Source organism: Microcaecilia unicolor, chromosome 5 (genome assembly GCF_901765095.1).
Source record: "Microcaecilia unicolor chromosome 5, aMicUni1.1, whole genome shotgun sequence".
Taxonomy (NCBI): domain Eukaryota; kingdom Metazoa; phylum Chordata; class Amphibia; order Gymnophiona; family Siphonopidae; genus Microcaecilia; species Microcaecilia unicolor.
The window spans coordinates 302303588-302320986 of record NC_044035.1 but is presented as its reverse complement, the minus strand read 5'-3'; the positions used below and the strand labels follow the sequence as shown (position 1 = coordinate 302320986).

The following is a 17399-nucleotide window of genomic DNA, read 5'->3' as shown; positions in this document are numbered from 1 at the left end:
AGGGGAGAGGAAGTGGATGGATGGAGTTGTGGATCAGTGTGAGGGGAAGTAAAAAGGGTTGATGGAGTGTGGGTGCAGGGAGGGAGGGGGTCTGGAAAAAAGATTGGTAAGGGGAATGTTTATAGAGGGGGTGAGAGAAATAGAGCATATGAGATAGAAGGGGATGGAAAGGAGGGGGGACATACTGCTCATAGATGGGAGGGAAAGGGGGACATGCTACTCATGGATATTTGCTTTTTTGAAAATGTCCATCTTTTTAAATGTTGTGTTCCTTAGCGTCCCTCTGGACCGGCCCAGGATTGGAATGATGGGTTGTACACTCCTTCCAGCAGGTGGAGACTGGGAAGTTCTGACTCCAGGAGCCAATAAGAGCCCTTGCCGTGTGACCCTAGGGTCAGTATTCTCAGTCTCCAGCAGGTGGAAGGAGTTGAGCCCTTAGTCTCCTCTCTTTCTATCTTTTTGTCTTTACTTACAAAAAAAAAAAGACCTTTTGTGCACCAAGTGTTTCTGGTCTTTTAAGAGGTGTTACACTTGGGCAAAGAATGTTTCTTCAACTTGCTTCTGGATTTTCCTGGTTGTCACAGATGTAGACAGTAGAGAATGACACGGGGACAAAATTTGTCCCCGTCCTCTCTCCCTGGGTTCTGTCTCCGCCCCCACCCCATCCCTGCTGGCCCTGTCTGCATCCCCACCCCATCACCAATGGGCTCTGTTCTCATCTGCAGAAGCTTCAAACACTTATGATTTTATATTTAAATCTTTGTATTAAAGTATAAAAAGGAACAATATGTTGTGCAAACGGTGTGTATAAATTATAAATAGAAAACAATAATAACTAGCAGCTATAATAACCTTCCCACCACCACCACCATCTATCCTTCCAGCCCCAACATTAGCTGACTTCTGCTTCTCCAAGGAATCCTAAACCACCCTGTTAAATTGTCCGGGGTACAAAATACAGCCTGTTCTGTATGCCCTAGAGAGAAGATTTTTTAATTTGTGGACGAATAATAAGTCATCAACAATCTGAGGATTTATTTATTTTTATTTATTTTTGTTACATTTGTACCCCGCGCTTTCTCACTCATGGCAGGCTCAATGCGGCAGGCAATGGAGGGTTAAGTGACTTGCCCAGAGTCACAAGGAACTGCCTGTGCCAGGAATTGAACTCAGTTCCTCAGTACCAAAGTCCACCACCCTAACCACTAGGCCACTCCTCCACTCTCAGTCTAGCTCTCCTGTCTTCCACAGTCCTTCCTGCAATAGAAGATGTCTTCTTAGAAGATGTGCTGCTAGCAGGATGTACAGGATCCCCTATGCAAATTTTGCTAGCTGTGGCTAGCATGTTTGCATGTTTCTCCAAAAAATAAAAATATTGTCGTCTGCATCATTCAGATACCAATACAAAAAAAGTCATTCAGTCTCTGGTACACAATAATGTATAACTAATATCCAAACCAGGACAAAAGCTACCAAAACAAAAAATTCAAAACACAGAATTGGCTCCGTCAAATATTGTTCTCTTGTTGTATTTAATAAAGTCTTTATTTTGTTTTTATTTTATTTGTGAGTATACCCTCAGATGTTCCCACTCAGTTTGGCAAGTGATAATTTTAACTGCCTGTTCCTTAGCGTCCCTCCGGACCGGACCAGGATTGGACTGATAGGCGAGCACAACCCATCAGTCCAATCCTGGTCCGGTCCGGAGGGACTAAAGGAAAGCAAATTAGCAGGTAAGATCTAATTTCTCCTTCCTTAGCGTCCCTCCGGACCGGACCAGGATTGGACTGATGGGTTGTGCTCGCCTATCAGTCCAATCCTGGTCCGGTCCGGAGGGACTAAAGGAAAAGCAAATTAGCAGGTAAGATCTAATTTCTCCTTGGCTCAGCACTTCATTCATCGGGTAACTCCTTTTATATCTCGTGTGCTTGTGTTCATATAATTTTATACCTCATTTCACCATTTTCACAAAACACCACCAACTGATAACGTTAGCCAATACTGATAATAGCACTTATCTTATTGTCCACATGCACCCCGGCTTGCTAAGTCGTAATAGAAAACATCCAGCTGCCTTCCCCTGGAAACGCTGGACACAGCGGGTTTCAAAATCCTTTCTTCCTTATCAGCAGCAGCAGATGAATCCATTAACTGATGGGTTGTATCCGCCTACCAGCAGGTGGAGATAAAGAATACTGAAAAACCATAGTGCCTCTTGGACGGCTAGCCCCAACTTCCTTCAGTGTTTCTCTATCTCCCAGCAGGTGTGGACGTAGCTTGATCAGCTCCTGGATTTCAGACTGCCTGGAGTGGCTCCTGTGATTTGCCAGTTGAGCAGCGGTGTTGTGGCTGGTGGTGCCCACTTTAAAGGCATATAGGTTCGCCCTTTCCCTGCCTTAGCCATTCCCACCGCCTCCCGGAGTCCCTCTGTTGCTGCCTGCCTCCAACTTTCCTCACAGCGTTAAAAAAAAAAAGAGCGCGCTGTTACTGTGTGGCTGTTCTGAGGCATTTTCCAGAGATTCTGGTTCTGTGCAGCTTGACCGGTGCTCGTTGACTCGGTCTTCTGAGGTGAGAGTGGTGCCCAGCTCCTCCGGGGAGATCCCGCGGACACCGTTCCGAACAGGTAAGTTTTGGTGCGAAGCCGCCAATTTATTGCCATATTTCCGTCCAGTTGGGCGATGGCTCCTGAGGGAGTTAAGCGCTGCTCCCGTTGTGGTAAACGCAGCAGCGGGGCTATGTAAAACGTGCTCCTTAGATGCTCATGCTAGTACGAGCATGGTGAGCGATGTTTCTTCCCGCTCGATGCAGCTGGCAGAAGGCGCCATTTTGGAAGCGCCGCATGTCTCGACCCTCGCAGTTCCGGAGGAGTGTGAGTGCAGGGGGATGCCTCGTTTAGAGGCTGCCAGAGGAGCTCCTACATCCTTTTCTCCTAATTCGGAGGCGGAGGGCCAGGGTGAGTTTTTCTCCCCTGAGTTTGTGCTTTTAATGCATAAGGCATTCATGCTGAAAAGAGCTCTGCCGCAGGTGTCTGACACTGCGTTGCATCCTGGCTTCCCTCCGGGTGCTGAGGCCCCGGGGATGGCTTCAGATGTTATTTCCTCCCCCGAGCGTTGGAAACACGCCAAACATAGACGGGTAAATTCCCCGTCTGAAAGTGGCGCATATCCCCCCCCCCGTGGTCGGGCTGTGGGGAGTGTGAGGGGTCTGGCAGGCCCTCAGGGACGGATGATCCAGAGGAGGGTGTCTGTTTGCCACTGGATTTGGATGATCCCAATGCGGTCCGGATTTTCCACCGCAACGAGCTGCCAGCTTTTATTTCTGACGTCTTGCAGACCCTCTCAATTGATGATCCTGCTGAAGGCGAGGCCTCCTTTGTTAATCTTAGGATGGCAAGTACTAAGAAGCCTACTCGGGCCTTTCCGGTGCATGACTCCATCCAAGAGCTTATTTCTGCTCAATGGTCTGACCCTGATGGGCCGTTGAAAGTAGCCAGGGCTATGGGTCAGCTTTACCCTCTGAGTGAGGAGCACTTGACCCCTTTGGGGATGCCTAAAGTGGATGCATTGGTCATGGCGGTGACAAAAAAGACCACTCTCCCAGTAGAGGGAGGGGTCGCTTTGAAAGACATGCAGGACCGTCGGCTGGAGTCCACGCTGAAGCGGTCCTTTGAAATTGCGGGTTTGGCCTTGAGGGTGTCTATTTGCAGTTCCTATGTAGCCCGGGCATGTCTTTCCTGGCTACAGCAGTCGGTGGAACAGCCCGTTGATGGTGCGGGTCCCCTTTCTGAGGTTGCCTCGAGGATGGCGTCAGCCCTGTCATTTTTGGCTGATGCCCTTTATGATCTGGTCAGAGCTTCGACTAAACAGATGTCTGTGGCGGTTTCTGCCCGCTGCCTTCTTTGGCTGCGACATTGGGTGGCTGACATGGCTTCTTTTTGTTTTTGTTTTTTTAATTTCATTTTTATTAATGTTTTACATTTACATATTTAAAACATAAATGTCTTGGAAATCCAGAAAAAAATAAAGGATTATATAGATAACATATTTTACATATAGTAAATATATTATTGAAATATACTATTAATTTAGTCCCCTATATCAAAAGCAAAACTTGAATCAAGATACTAGGATAATCAACAGAAGAAAGAAAAAAGTAATCAAATTACAGAGCAGTTAGGGACAACAGTAGCCGACAGCCGACTTTACAGCATATTACTTATGAGATTGTTTCCAGGGGTCTATTCCCTTTTTCTTTAAGTTCAATGAATTCCAACAACTTTTTGGGGGTATAGAATACATAATTAACAGATTCTAAAGATATACAACATCTGCAAGGAAATTTTAACACAAAGAGACCACCTAAATTCAAAATCCTGGATTTATACAAAAGAAATTCTTTTCTCCTTTTTTGCGTATTTCTTGCAATGCCTGGAAAAATTTGAATCTTGCCCCCAAGAAAAAGGTCATTTAAGTGACGAAAATATAGTCGAAATATATTGTTTTTGTCTGGTTCCAAGGCAAATGTGACAAGTAACGTTGTTCTTTCAGTTACAATCTCAAGAGAGTTTTCCAAAAAATCTGTTAGATTAAGATTAGGATTATCTTGAGTTAATCCTTTGGAACCCTTTATTCCTGATAAATACTGGGCCCTCGTTATAGGCGGAAAGCCCTCCTCTGGGATCTCCAGTATTTCTCTAAAATATTTCTTGAGCATATCGGCTGTGGGTAACAGTGGACATTTTGGAAAATTTAAGATCCTTAAGTTATTCCTACGAGCATTGTTTTCCAAATATTCAATTTTTCTTTCTTGGATCTCTCTTTCTCTAATTATTTCTGATGTAACATTTTGTAATTTATCCAGTTCCTTTTCAAACTTATCATTTTTCCCAATTTGCTCTTGAAGTTTAACAGACAAATCCTGATGTCCTTGTTTTAACTCGGAAATTTCACCTTTCATTAAAGTATTCTTCTGTAGTAATGCAGTACTTACACCCTGTATTGCGACCCATAAGGTCTCCAATGTGACTACAGGTGGTCTTCTAATTTCTCCAGTATTCCCCGGCGTTAACCTCCCAGGAGTAGAAGAACAGGGTTGACTCTGTCCCTGTTCCGACGTTTCACTTCCTGGGGTTGAAGATCCCCTGGGTCTTCCTACCACAGTAATGGTAGCGTTCTCCTCCATTCTCTGTGGCCCCCATGGGGAAAATTCAAGGCCGGGCTGCTGGGGCGCTGTAAGTGAGGGAGGGCTCAACGAAACTCCCTTTATGCTGCGCTCCGCCCCCGAAAGAGCAGGGCTGATCGAAGCGGGATCCCGCTGAGCCTGGGAAGCGATACCAAAGCTGTCGAGGGTCGTCTGGCGGGTAGATGGCGTCAAGTGCGGGACCATGGAGGTAGGTGCCGCAGTTTTCCCCTTCCGCTTACCCATCTCTCGAATAGCAAACGGAGCCCACACGGCAGATTAATCGACAGCCTGCAGAGCGTCTCTTCCACACCACTGCTCAAATCGCCATCTTGATTCCGACATGGCTTCTAATCAAAGGCTGGTGAGGCTACTATTTCGGGGCCTCCTGTTATTTGGAGAGGAATTGGAGAAGATTGTGAAAGACCTGGGGGACTCTAAACCCCAGCTGTTACCTGAGGATAGGCCAAGGCCTTCTTCTAAAGGTTCTGAGTTTTCCTCCTCTTCCAGTCCTTGCTTTCGTGAAGCTTGCAGGTATCGCCTGGGGCGCTCTGCTGGGTTTTTTTAACGTGCCCGTTTTCAGCAGAGGAACTCCTTTCACTCGGACAAACGTTCCGCAGGGGCCGGTTCAAGGCCAGGAGTTCAGGGGCGTCCTCCACAATGATGGAACGCCGGTCCACTCCTCCATGCCTGCAATAGGAGGAAGTCTTTCCCTCTTTCTAGAGGAGTGGACCAAGATTACCGCGGATCAGTGGGTCCTGGACCTGATCAGAGAAGGTTACCGACTGGAATTCGGTGCCCCGGTGAGAGACGTGTTTGTGGAGTCCCGATGCCGCACTACTGTAAAAAGGGTGGCGGTAGAGGAGACCTTACAAGTCTTGCTGCACCTCGGAGCAGTGGTCCCGGTGCCTCAGGCTGAACGCGGCTGCTATTCCATATATTTTGTCGTGCCTCGAAAAGGCGGGTCTTTCAGACTGATCCTCAACTTACGAAGAGTCAACGAGGTCCTCAGAGTACGACATTTTCGCATGGAAACCCTGCGTTCCGTCATTGCGGCGATTCAGCCAGGAGAGTTTCTCATGTCTCTGGTCCTAAAAGAAGCATATTTGCACATTCCTATCTGGCCTCCACACCAGCGGTTCCTCCGCTTTGCGGTCTTGGGAAAACATTTCCAGTTTCGGGCCTTGCCTTTCGACCTAGCCACAGCTCCCTGTACCGTTTTCAAGGTAATGGTGGTCGTAGCTGCCTGCCTTAGGTGAGGGGGTATCAGAGTTCACCCTTATCTCGACGACTGGCTCATCAGAGTGGATTCGGCAACTGAGAGTTGTCTTGCCACAGCCAGAGTGGTGGCAGTCCTGCAGGCGCTAGGCTGGGTGGTCAATATACCCAAAAGTCACCTGACCCCCTCTCAGTCTCTCGAGTATTTGGGGGTCCGGTTTGTCTTTCTCCACGACCAAAGGTGGTGCAAGCTGCAGAATCAGGTCTGTCTGCTCCTGCAGATGCCTTGCCTGCGAGCTTGGGACTTTGTCCAGCTACTGGGGTCGATGACGGCCACCTTGGAGGTGGTGCCTTGGGCGAGAACGCATATGAGGCCTCTGCAGATTGCCCTGCTTCAACAATGGTCTCCAATGTCCCAGGAATATCAACACAGACTAACGTGGCTCCCTGTGGCCCAGCTTAGTATGGAGTGGTGGCTTTCCGACAGGATGCTGCGCCAAGGAATGCCTCTTGTGCTTCCTTCTTGGTGCCTGGTTATAACAGATGCCAGCCTTCTGAGCTGGGGAGTGCATTGCCAGGGAAGCTATGTTCAGGGTCTGTGGACACCCGTGGAAGCGAGGTGATCCATCAATCGCTTGGAACTGAGAGCGATATTCCCGGCTCTTATGGCCTTTCAAAAGACTCTGAAGGGGCTTGCTGTCCAGGTTCTGTCAGACAACACGACAGCGGTGACATACATAAATAGTCAGGAAGGCACTCAGTGCAGGGCCCTGGCTACGGAGGCCACTCATATTTGCCGCTGGGCCGAGCTACACCTGCAAATTCTGTCGGCAGCTCACATAGCAGGTCAGAGCAACGTGGAAGCCGATTTTCTCAGCAGGCATCAAATCGCCCCGGCAGAATGGGAACTGGCAGAAGACGTTTTTCTTCAGATTTGTGCCAAATGGTGGCTCCCGGAATGGATCTAATGGCGTCAAGTGCAAACGTCAAAGTCCCGTGCTTTTTCAGCAGAAGGAGAGATCCTCGCTCGGCGGGGTTGGATGCTGTGGCTCAACCCTGGCCCTCGGGCCTCCTGTATGTGTTTGATAGGGCAAGTCCTACTGCAGATTCGACAGCACCGAGGTCTGGTGATTCTTATCACTCCAGATTGGCCAAGGCGTCCGTGGTATGCGGATCTCTGCCGAATGCTGGTGGACGCTCCTGTTCATTTGCCCCTGGTGCCGAACCTGTTGGTTCAGGGTATGGTGTCTATGGAGGACCCCTGCCGATTTGGTCTTACGGCCTGGCCTGGCTATTGAGAGGGCGCAATTGAGAGACAAGGGCTACTCTAACAAGGTCATCTCCACTCTCTTGCAGGCCCGCAAGCGGTCCACTTCTGCAGCTTATGCTCGGATCTGGCGCTAGTTTGAGGCGTGGGGTGTTTCAAAGGCGATCACACCCACGCGGGCTACAGTTTCGACAGTGCTGGACCTTTTGCAGGATGGCCTACAAAAAGGCCTGGTTTACAATTCCCTGCGGGTGCAAGTGGCAGCATTGGCATGTTATCAAGGGAAAGTCGCTGGCTTGTCCCTTGCTGCTCATCCGAACATTGCGCGATTTCTCAGAGGGGTGCTTAGGCTCCGTTCTCCCGTCCTGTTGCCCTGTCCGGCCTGGAACCTGGGGATGCTTTTGAAGGCTCTCCAGTGTTCACCCTTCGAGCCGCTTAAGCGAGCTTCGGAGAAGGATGTGACTCTCAAGACTGTCTTTTTGGTGGCCATTACATTGGCTAGACGCGTGTCTGAGCTGCAGGCGCTGTCCTGTCAGGACCCTTTTCTGCAGTTCTCGGAGTCCGGAGTAACGGTACGTACAGTGCCTTCCTTCCTGCCTAAGGTGGTTTCAGCGTTGCACCTGAACCAGCCCATTTTTCTTCCTTCTTTTTCTAGAGAAGAGTTCCTGGACTTTTTTTTTGCAGTTACATCTTTTGGATGTCCGCAGGGCTCTGTTGCAGTATCTACAGATGTCAAATGACTTCAGGACATCTGATCGCCTTTTTGTCTTGTTGTCAGGTGCTCAGCGTGGAGGCCCGGCTTCTAAGGCCACTATAGTCTGTTGGCTCAAGGAAGTCATTTTTACTTCGTATCTGCTTTCAGGTCGGTCTCCGCCTGAAGCGTTTAAGGCGCATTCCATGAGAGCCATTTCCTCCTCGTGGGGTGAAACGGGTGCACTCTTTTTTCAAGAGATCTGTAGTGTGGCCACTTGGGCTTCTCAGCTCTCTTTTGTCCGGCATTACAGGCTGGATGTTGCAGAGAAGCAGGACGCGATTTTTGGAACACAAGTGCTTGCTCGCGGTGTGGCCTGTTCCCACCCTAAGTAGGGATTGCTTTTGTATATCCCATCAGTTAATGGATTCATCTGCTGCTGATGATAAGGAAGGGAAAATTAGGTTCTTACCTTGGTCATTTTCTTTCCTTTAGTTACAGCAGATGAATCCATGATCCCTCCCTGTCTGACTTGTTTTTTATTCAGATCTTTCATGCAGATATATATTTCATTGGGAGAAGTTGGATACCAGTTCTCAAAATTTCTACATGATGTTCTTCTACAGGAGGTTGAGTTCATCCCTCCTTTGTATGGTTATTTCTCCTGTTCTGGGGCGTTTATTCGCTGTGAGGAAAGTTTATGTTATTATACCTTTATGGTTCACTCTGCTTTGGAAGTCTTAAATACTGAAGGCAGTTGGGGCTAGCTGTCCAAGAGGCACTATGTTTTTTCAGTGTTCTCTATCTCCACCTGCTGGTAGGCGGATACAACCCATCAGTTAATGGGTTCATCTACTGTGACTAAAGGAAAGAAAATTACCAAGGTAAGAACCTAATTTTTCCTTCAGGGACTCGGGTTAAAGGCATTGAATTATGGCATCTTTCTGATGCCGACTTCCTTCCTTCCTTCCTGATGCCGACTTCCTTCTAGCCTTGGCTACATCCTATTTGTCTGGACTGGTCTGATAGGATGCTAAGTAAGGAAAAATTATCAAGACAGACATAACTTTCTTTCTATTATTCCAGGGGTTTTCAACACAGTTCCCAGGACACACCAAGTCAGTCTGGTTTTCAAGGTATATCAATGAATATACATGAGATGATTTTGCATACACTGCCTCCATTGTATCCATATTTCTCCTATGCATTTTAATTGTGAGTATCTTGAAAGCCTGACTGGCATGGTGTGTCCTGAGGACTGGATTGAGAACCCCTGCGCTAGTCTTATCAGACTAGTTCAGAATCCCTTTCTAATTGATTAATTTTATTTTGGTTACAAGCTATATTTTGAAGGAAGCAACGATGCCCACCGCAGATTCCTCCAACCTGAAGTTGAAAAACTGTAACCCTTATGTTCAGCATTACGAAGAGGGTTCTATTTTGAGGTGGTCCAACTTATAAGGAACTCCAGTTGCTGCTTTGCTTCATCTAATTGTCCTTCCAGTATTTGACACCATATAATTCCTGCAACACAAAGACATTAGTACAATAATAAAGGACAGAGGCTTCCCTTGTGGGTTATTTTCACTGTTTGCAAGCCTAAGTGTTTTACAACATAGAACTCCTGGGGAAATCTCTACAGCTGTTGCCACCCTGGTCTATTTATGTGATCATTTTCACCCTTGTCCTGTCTGGTTCTTCCTGTGGGAGTGTTTTTGGTCCATTTTGGTTTTTTGCAAATATCTAATTTCATTCCAACAAATACCCTAGGCAGTTGCCTTGCCCTTACTGCCTCCCTACCCCTGTTTACTTAGTCTTTTAGTCTCTACAGCCATTATCCCCAAATTTCCATTCAGTCACTAATTCCCCACACTCTTACCCAAGCCTCAAGCTCCCACCTATTCTCCCCATCCCCAAGTCTTCACCTAGTATCACTGAAAGGCATATATATATATTTTTTTTTGGAGGGGGGAGGGGTACAAATGCTTCCCTACCATTCCCCTCCTGGAACAATACAACTGCACCACGCTTGCCCTCTTTCTTACCGTATCCTCAGGATTGCCACCTCCTTGCTCATTCTCTCTTTTCCTTTTAATGCCTCTCCTCCACCTGCCCTTTTTAAAATCAATCCCCTCTACCCAGTGATCAAAGCTGGTAGGCGAGGGAGGATAAGAACCAGTAGGAGGGGAATTCTCAGACCATCATCTCTTCCTCTGCATCCAGCAGTGGATGTGATTATGGATGCATGGAAGAGAGCAAGACCCCACATTTCTGTGCCAGGCTGGCAGCAGTGATTGCGGCCACAAGGGAAGGAACAGGATGCAAAATTTCCAGTCTGAGTTGGTGGTAGTGCAGGATGCAGTAGTGGCAATTGGTGGGGATTGGGGTGGGGGGGGGGGGGGAGCAGAGGAAGCATAACGTGGTGATTAGAATTTGAAATATTTGACTGCACTCTTCTGAGACTACATGTACACATTTTTGTGTGTCTGCTAGGGTTTTTTTTTTTAACTGATAACACCTCCCAGCTTTTCATGACAAACCAGTGTGTCAGTGAGAACATCTATTCTCCCAAAACAGATGAAAGTTCTGTTTGAGCCAGTGGACTCCTGAAGTACCCAATATGAACGTTCTTTTTTTTGGTGTAGTTACTTCGGCATGCAGTTAGTGAATAGTAGGTCCTGATGACCTATTCCATCCTATACAAAGCCTTTCAACAATAGGATGATTCCATTCACTCATTCAAAGTTCCTTGCTGAGGTGGTAGTGTATTCCACCTTAACCAATTAGTTGCCAGTCTATCCTAGGCCATGTCCCCAATGGTGAGTATGGCTTTCACATTGTGGATTGCAGAAGATCCTTAGTCTTTTATTTGGAGTGCACTAAAGCCCTTAGAAGTCAACCCAGTTTTCTTTTTTTGTTTTGTTTCTGTTGATCTCAATAAACCTGATGCTGCTACTGCCAAATGTGTACTTTCTAATTGGTTATCAAACTGTAATCTCATTCACTGTATCTCATTCACAAGTAGACTTTATCTTAGAGATTCAAGTCAATGCCAACAATGTCAGAAATGCACTGAGGCTGTAGCCCACATGCGGTTTTCCTCTATGAAGATTTGCAGAGCTGTGGTATGGATGTCAGTCCATACATTCACATTTTGTTTGGAAAAGGATTACCAACCAGACAGCTAACCTGTCCTTCAAGATGTTTGAGGCTTAGAGCATAGCTCCATTTCTCCAAGGTTGAATTTTGTTGCTTTCCAATTGCCTTCATTAAAGAGAAAAATAATAAAAGCACAGACTAGAAAAGGTTCGTTGTAACCAAAACCAGTTTGCTTGTTTGCCCATTGGTAGCATCTTTTACTTTTTTCCCTTGTTTTCTCCCTTCATTTGAAAAAGGCCCTCTTTCTGTACATAAACGCCCTTGAGATATTTAAACGTTTCTATCATGTCTCCTCTCCCCTCCTCTCTTCCTCCAGTCCAGAGGGTGGCTACGAAATTAGTAAGCGGTCTTGAATGCAAAAATTATAGGGGACAGGCTTATGAACCTCAACATGTATACGCAGGGAGAGAGGAGACATGATAGAAACATTTAAATATCTCAAGGGTGTTTATGTACAGGAAGAGAGTCTTTTTCAAATGAAGGAGAGCTCTGGAATGTGGGGGCATATGACAAAGTTAAGAGGGAATAGGCTTAGAAGTAACTTAAGGAAGTATTATTTCACAGAAAGGGTGGTGGAGGCATGGAATGGCCTCCCGGTGGAGGTGGTGGAGTCTAGGACTGTTCCAGAATTTAAAAAGGCATGGGATAAGCATGTGGGATCGCTTAGGAACAGGAAGAATTAAGGGTTACAGAGGATGGGCAGACTGGATGGGTCATATGGCCTTTATCTGCCGTCATGTTTCTATGTTTTGTATTGAAGTTGTACTAGGGACTTGCTATCCTGCCCTCAAAAACCAAGCTAGTTACCTGTAGCAGGTCTTCTCTGAGACAAAGGTGTACACTTCCATACTAAACCTCCCACCTTTCGTAGGAGTTGTCTCATAGACAAGCTTTTTCATAAGACTGAGGAGGTCCCAAATAATGATACAAAGCTGGAACTTGAATTCATGCGTGAAGGTATCTCTTTAAGGCTTCCAGAAAATTTTTGTAAGCTGTTGAGGATTAACCATAGGGGCTCCTTTGGATGATGTCACACAGTTGTGAGCACTTATAGCCTTCCATTCATAGAAAACACTTGCTTACAGGTAAGTATCTTGATTTTCTTAATCCAGTAATGTTTGAATCAGCAGAAGGAATGGATCCTCAGAAGCTTAGCCGAGATTGAGAGGCGGGGCTGGTGTTTGGGTGGTGGGGCTAGTTCTGGGCAAGACTTCTATGGTCTGTGTCCTGAAAATGGCAGATACAAATCAAGGTAAGGTATACACAAGAAGTAGCACATATGAGTTTATCTTGTTGGGCAGACTAGATGGACCGTGCAGGTCTTTTTCTGCCGTCATCTACAATGTTACTATGTAAGTTATATTGATTGGATAGAAATAGGCTCTGTTTCACTTATGAGCCTTGTTTAGGCAAGTTTTGGAAACAGCTAAATTGGGTTTGCTGTGACAAAGGGTGTGAAATTACGCAGTCAAAACTTGTTTGCTCTTTTGTTGTTATACATTTGCTCTGCTGAAAACTACCACCTAATTTGAAGCAAAATGTCTTGTATGGAATTCTCCGAGGACAAGCAGGCAGCTTGTTCTCACTGATGGGTGACGTCCACGGCAGCCCCTCCAATCGGAAACTTCACTAGCAAAGGCCTTTGCTAGTCCTCGCGCGCCCATGCACACCGCGCATGCGCGGCCGTCTTCCCGCCCGAACCGGCTCGTGTTCGTCAGTCTTCTTTTGTCCGCGCTCGGTACGGTCGTGTTTTCGCCGTGTCGTGCCCCGCAAAGTCGACCTCGCGCGTTCTCTTTGTGTTAAAAAAAAAAAACAAACAAACATTCTGTGTGTGGAAAGGGACTCTTCGGTCTCTTTTTCCCCGATATTTCCAGCTTTTTCCCCCCGGTAAGTTTTCTTTCGTCGTCGGGGTAGGCCGCTTTTAGGCCTCGGGTCGAAGTTTTCTTCCCCTTGATTTTGTGGTGCCTTTTTCCGCCATTTCGACTTTTGATCTCGCCGGCGTGATTTTTCCGCCCATGACATAGAAGTCTCCCAGCGGCTTCAAGAAGTGCACCCAGTGCGCCCGGGTCATCTCGCTCACTGACAGGCACGTGTCGTGTCTTCAGTGCTTGGGGGCTGGGCACCGCCCGCAGGCCTGTAGTCTGTGTTCCCTTTTGCAAAAGCGGACTCAGGTAGCGAGATTGGCCCAGTGGAACGTTTTGTTCTCGGGCTCTTCGTCGACATCGGCACCGGGGGTATCGAGTGCATCGACGTCTTCAGCGTCCAGACTTTCATCCTCGGCCGCCAGTGCATCGAGGCATCGGCCCTCTGCATCGGCGCTGAGACATCGGACAACTGCGTCGACGTCGGTGGTACCGGGACCTCGTCTGCTGATGTCGTCGGACGGTGGTGCTTCGTCTGGAGTGCAGGTGAGGGCTGTCCATTCCCCTGCTGGTGGCGGTGAGCCTTCGGGTGGGTCTCCCCCTTCCCTGAGGGCTCCTGCGGTACAGCCCCCCCGAGACCGACCTCCTTCGGCCTCGGCCCCGAGGAAGCGACGGCTGGATTCTATGTCCTCCTCGTCGGTGCCGGGAAGCTCCGGTGACATGCTTCGTTCCAAGAAGTCGAAGAAGCATCGTCATCGGTCTCCTTCCCGTGTCGGCACCGAGAGCTCTGGGTCGCCGAGGGAGTCGGCATCCAGTAGGCATCGGCACCGAGAGGACCGCTCACCCTCTGTTCAGGAGGTGTCGATGCGCTCCACTCTGGACAGCCCGGAACAGCCTCCACGCCCGGAACAGGTTCTGACGTCGACGCCTGCATCGACCTCCATGCCTTTCTCTGCAGCCGCTCTGAACGAGAGCCTTCGGGCCGTTCTCCCAGAGATTCTGGGAGAGCTGTTGCGCCCTACCCCTCCGGTACCGGCGGTGCTTGCGCCACCGGTACCGTCGAGTGTGGCGCCGGCTGGCCCATCGCCCGGGGTGAGGTCTCCGGCGTCGGTGCCGCGTGCGGTACCGGCTGCCGTCGCCTCCCAGGAGGGCTCCCCGCTCCCTGACTACGTCGGCGGAGGGAGCTTCGCCGATGCGGGCGAGGGAGTCTACCTCTCGACGCCCCCATCGTGGACGTGGCTCCACAGAGTCGAGTCGGGCACGGTTGCAGACACAGGTCCGTGAACTTGTGTCTGACACCGAGGGTGAGGCCTCGTGGGAAGACGAAGGAGACATCAGATATTTCTCTGACGAGGAGTCTGAGGGTCTTCCTTCCGATCCCACTCCCTCTCCTGAAAGACAGCTTTCTCCTCCCGAGAGTCTGTCTTTCGCTTCCTTTGTCCGGGAGATGTCTACGGCCATCCCCTTCCCGGTGGTTGTGGAGGACGAGCCCAGGGCTGAAATGTTTGAGCTCCTGGACTATCCTTCTCCACCTAAGGAAGCGTCCACAGTACCCATGCATCATGTCCTAAAAAAGACATTGCTGGCGAACTGGACCAAGCCTCTAACTAACCCCCACATTCCCAAGAAGATCGAGTCCCAGTACCGGATCCATGGGGACCCAGAGCTGATGCGCACTCAGTTGCCTCACGACTCTGGAGTTGTGGATTTGGCCCTAAAGAAGGCCAAGAGTTCTAGGGAGCATGTTTCGGCGCCCCCGGGCAAGGACTCTAGAACCTTGGACTCCTTTGGGAGGAAGGCCTACCATTCTTCTATGCTCGTGGCCAAAATTCAGTCTTACCAGCTCTACACGAGCATACACATGCGGAACAATGTGCGGCAGTTGGCGGGCTTGGTGGATGCGCTCCCCCCTGAGCAAGCCAAGCCATTTCAGGAGGTGGTCAGGCAGCTGAAGGCATGCAGAAAATTCCTGGCCAGAGGGGTGTATGACATCTTTGATGTTGCGTCCAGGGCCGCTGCTCAAGGTGTGGTGATGCGCAGACTCTCATGGCTGCGTGCCTCCGACCTGGAGAATAGAATCCAGCAGCGGATTGCGGACTCGCCTTGCCGTGCGGATAATATTTTTGGAGAGAAAGTCGAACAGGTGGTAGAGCAGCTCCACCAGCGGGACACCGCATTCGACAAGTTCTCCCGCCGGCAGCCTTCAGCATCTACCTCTACAGGTAGAAGATTTTTCGGGGGAAGGAAGACTGTTCCCTACTCTTCTGGCAAGCGTAGGTACAATCTTCCTTCTCAACAGCCTGCGGCCCAGGCTAAGCCCCAGCGCGCTCACTCTCGTCAGCAGCGTGCGCCTCAGCAAGGCCCATCGGCTCCCCAGCAAAAGCAAGGGACGAGCTTTTGACTGGCTCCAGCAGAGCATAGCCGACATCCAAGTATCAGTGCCGGGCGACCTACCAGTCGGGGGGAGGTTAAAAGCTTTTCACCAAAGGTGGCCTCTCATAACCTCCGATCAGTGGGTTCTCCAAATAGTCCGGCACGGATACACCCTCAATTTGGCTTCAAAACCTCCAAATTGTCCACCCGGAGCTCAATCCTACAGCTTCCAGCACAAGCAGGTACTTGCAGAGGAACTCTCCGCCCTTCTCAGCGCCAATGCGGTCGAGCCCGTGCCATCCGGGCAAGAAGGGCTGGGATTCTATTCCAGGTACTTCCTTGTGGAAAAGAAAACAGGGGGGATGCGTCCCATCCTAGACCTAAGGGCCCTGAACAAATATCTGGTCAAAGAAAAGTTCAGGATGCTTTCCCTGGGCACCCTTCTACCCATGATTCAGCAAAACGATTGGCTATGCTCTCTGGACTTGAAGGACGCCTACACACACATCCCGATACTGCCAGCTCACAGACAGTATCTGCGATTTCAGCTGGGCACACGTCACTTCCAGTACTGTGTGCTACCCTTTGGGCTCGCCTCTGCGCCCAGAGTGTTCACGAAGTGCTTGGCTGTAGTAGCAGCGGCACTTCGCAGTCTGGGGGTACACGTGTTCCCATATCTCGACGATTGGCTGGTGAAGAACACATCCGAGGCAGGAGCCCTGCAGTCCATGCAGATGACTATTCGCCTCCTGGAGCTACTGGGGTTTGTGATAAATTATCCAAAGTCCCATCTTCTCCCAGTGCAGAAACTTGAATTCATAGGAGCTCTGCTGGATTCTCGGACGGCTCGCGCCTATCTCCCAGAGACCAGAGCCAACAACTTGTTGTCACTCGTCTCGCGGGTGCGAGCGTCCCAGCAGATCAGAGCTCGGAAGATGTTGAGATTGCTGGGCCACATGGCCTCCACAGTTCATGTGACTCCCATGGCCCGCCTTCACATGCGATTTGCTCAATGGACCCTAGCTTCCCAGTGGTTTCAGGCTGCTGGGGATCTAGAAGACGTGATCCACCTGTCCACGAGTTTTCTCGAATCCCTGTATTGGTGGACGATTTGGTCCAATTTGACTCTGGGACGTCCTTTCCAAATTCCTCAGCCACAAAAAGTGCTGACCACGGATGCGTCTCTCCTGGGATGGGGAGCTCATGTCGATGGGCTTCACACCCAAGGAAGCTGGTCCCTCCAGGAACGCGATCTGCAGATCAATCTTCTGGAGTTACGAGCGGTCTGGAACGCTCTGAAGGCTTTAAGAGATCGGCTGTCCCACCAAGTTATCCAAATTCAGACAGACAACCAGGTTGCCATGTATTACGTCAACAAGCAGGGGGGCACCGGATCTCGCCCCCTGTGTCAGGAAGCCATCAGCATGTGGCTCTGGGCTCGCCGTCACGGCATGGTGCTCCAAGCCACATATCTGGCAGGCGTAAACAACAGTCTGGCCGACAGGTTGAGCAGGATTATGCAACCTCACGAATGGTCACTCAATTCCCGAGTAGTGCGCCAGATCTTCCAAGCGTGGGGCACCCCCTTGGTAGATCTCTTCGCATCTCGAGCCAACCACAAAGTCCCTCAGTTCTGTTCCAGGCTTCAGGC

At 49.3% G+C, this 17399-nt stretch overlaps 1 protein-coding gene across 5 annotated transcripts in view; it reads left to right on the top strand.

Moving 5' to 3' along the window:
- The window catches only part of LOC115470793 (chromodomain-helicase-DNA-binding protein 9-like), a 624303-nt gene that overhangs the window by 213464 nt on the left and 393440 nt on the right, over positions 1-17399 (top strand). The window lies entirely within an intron of this gene.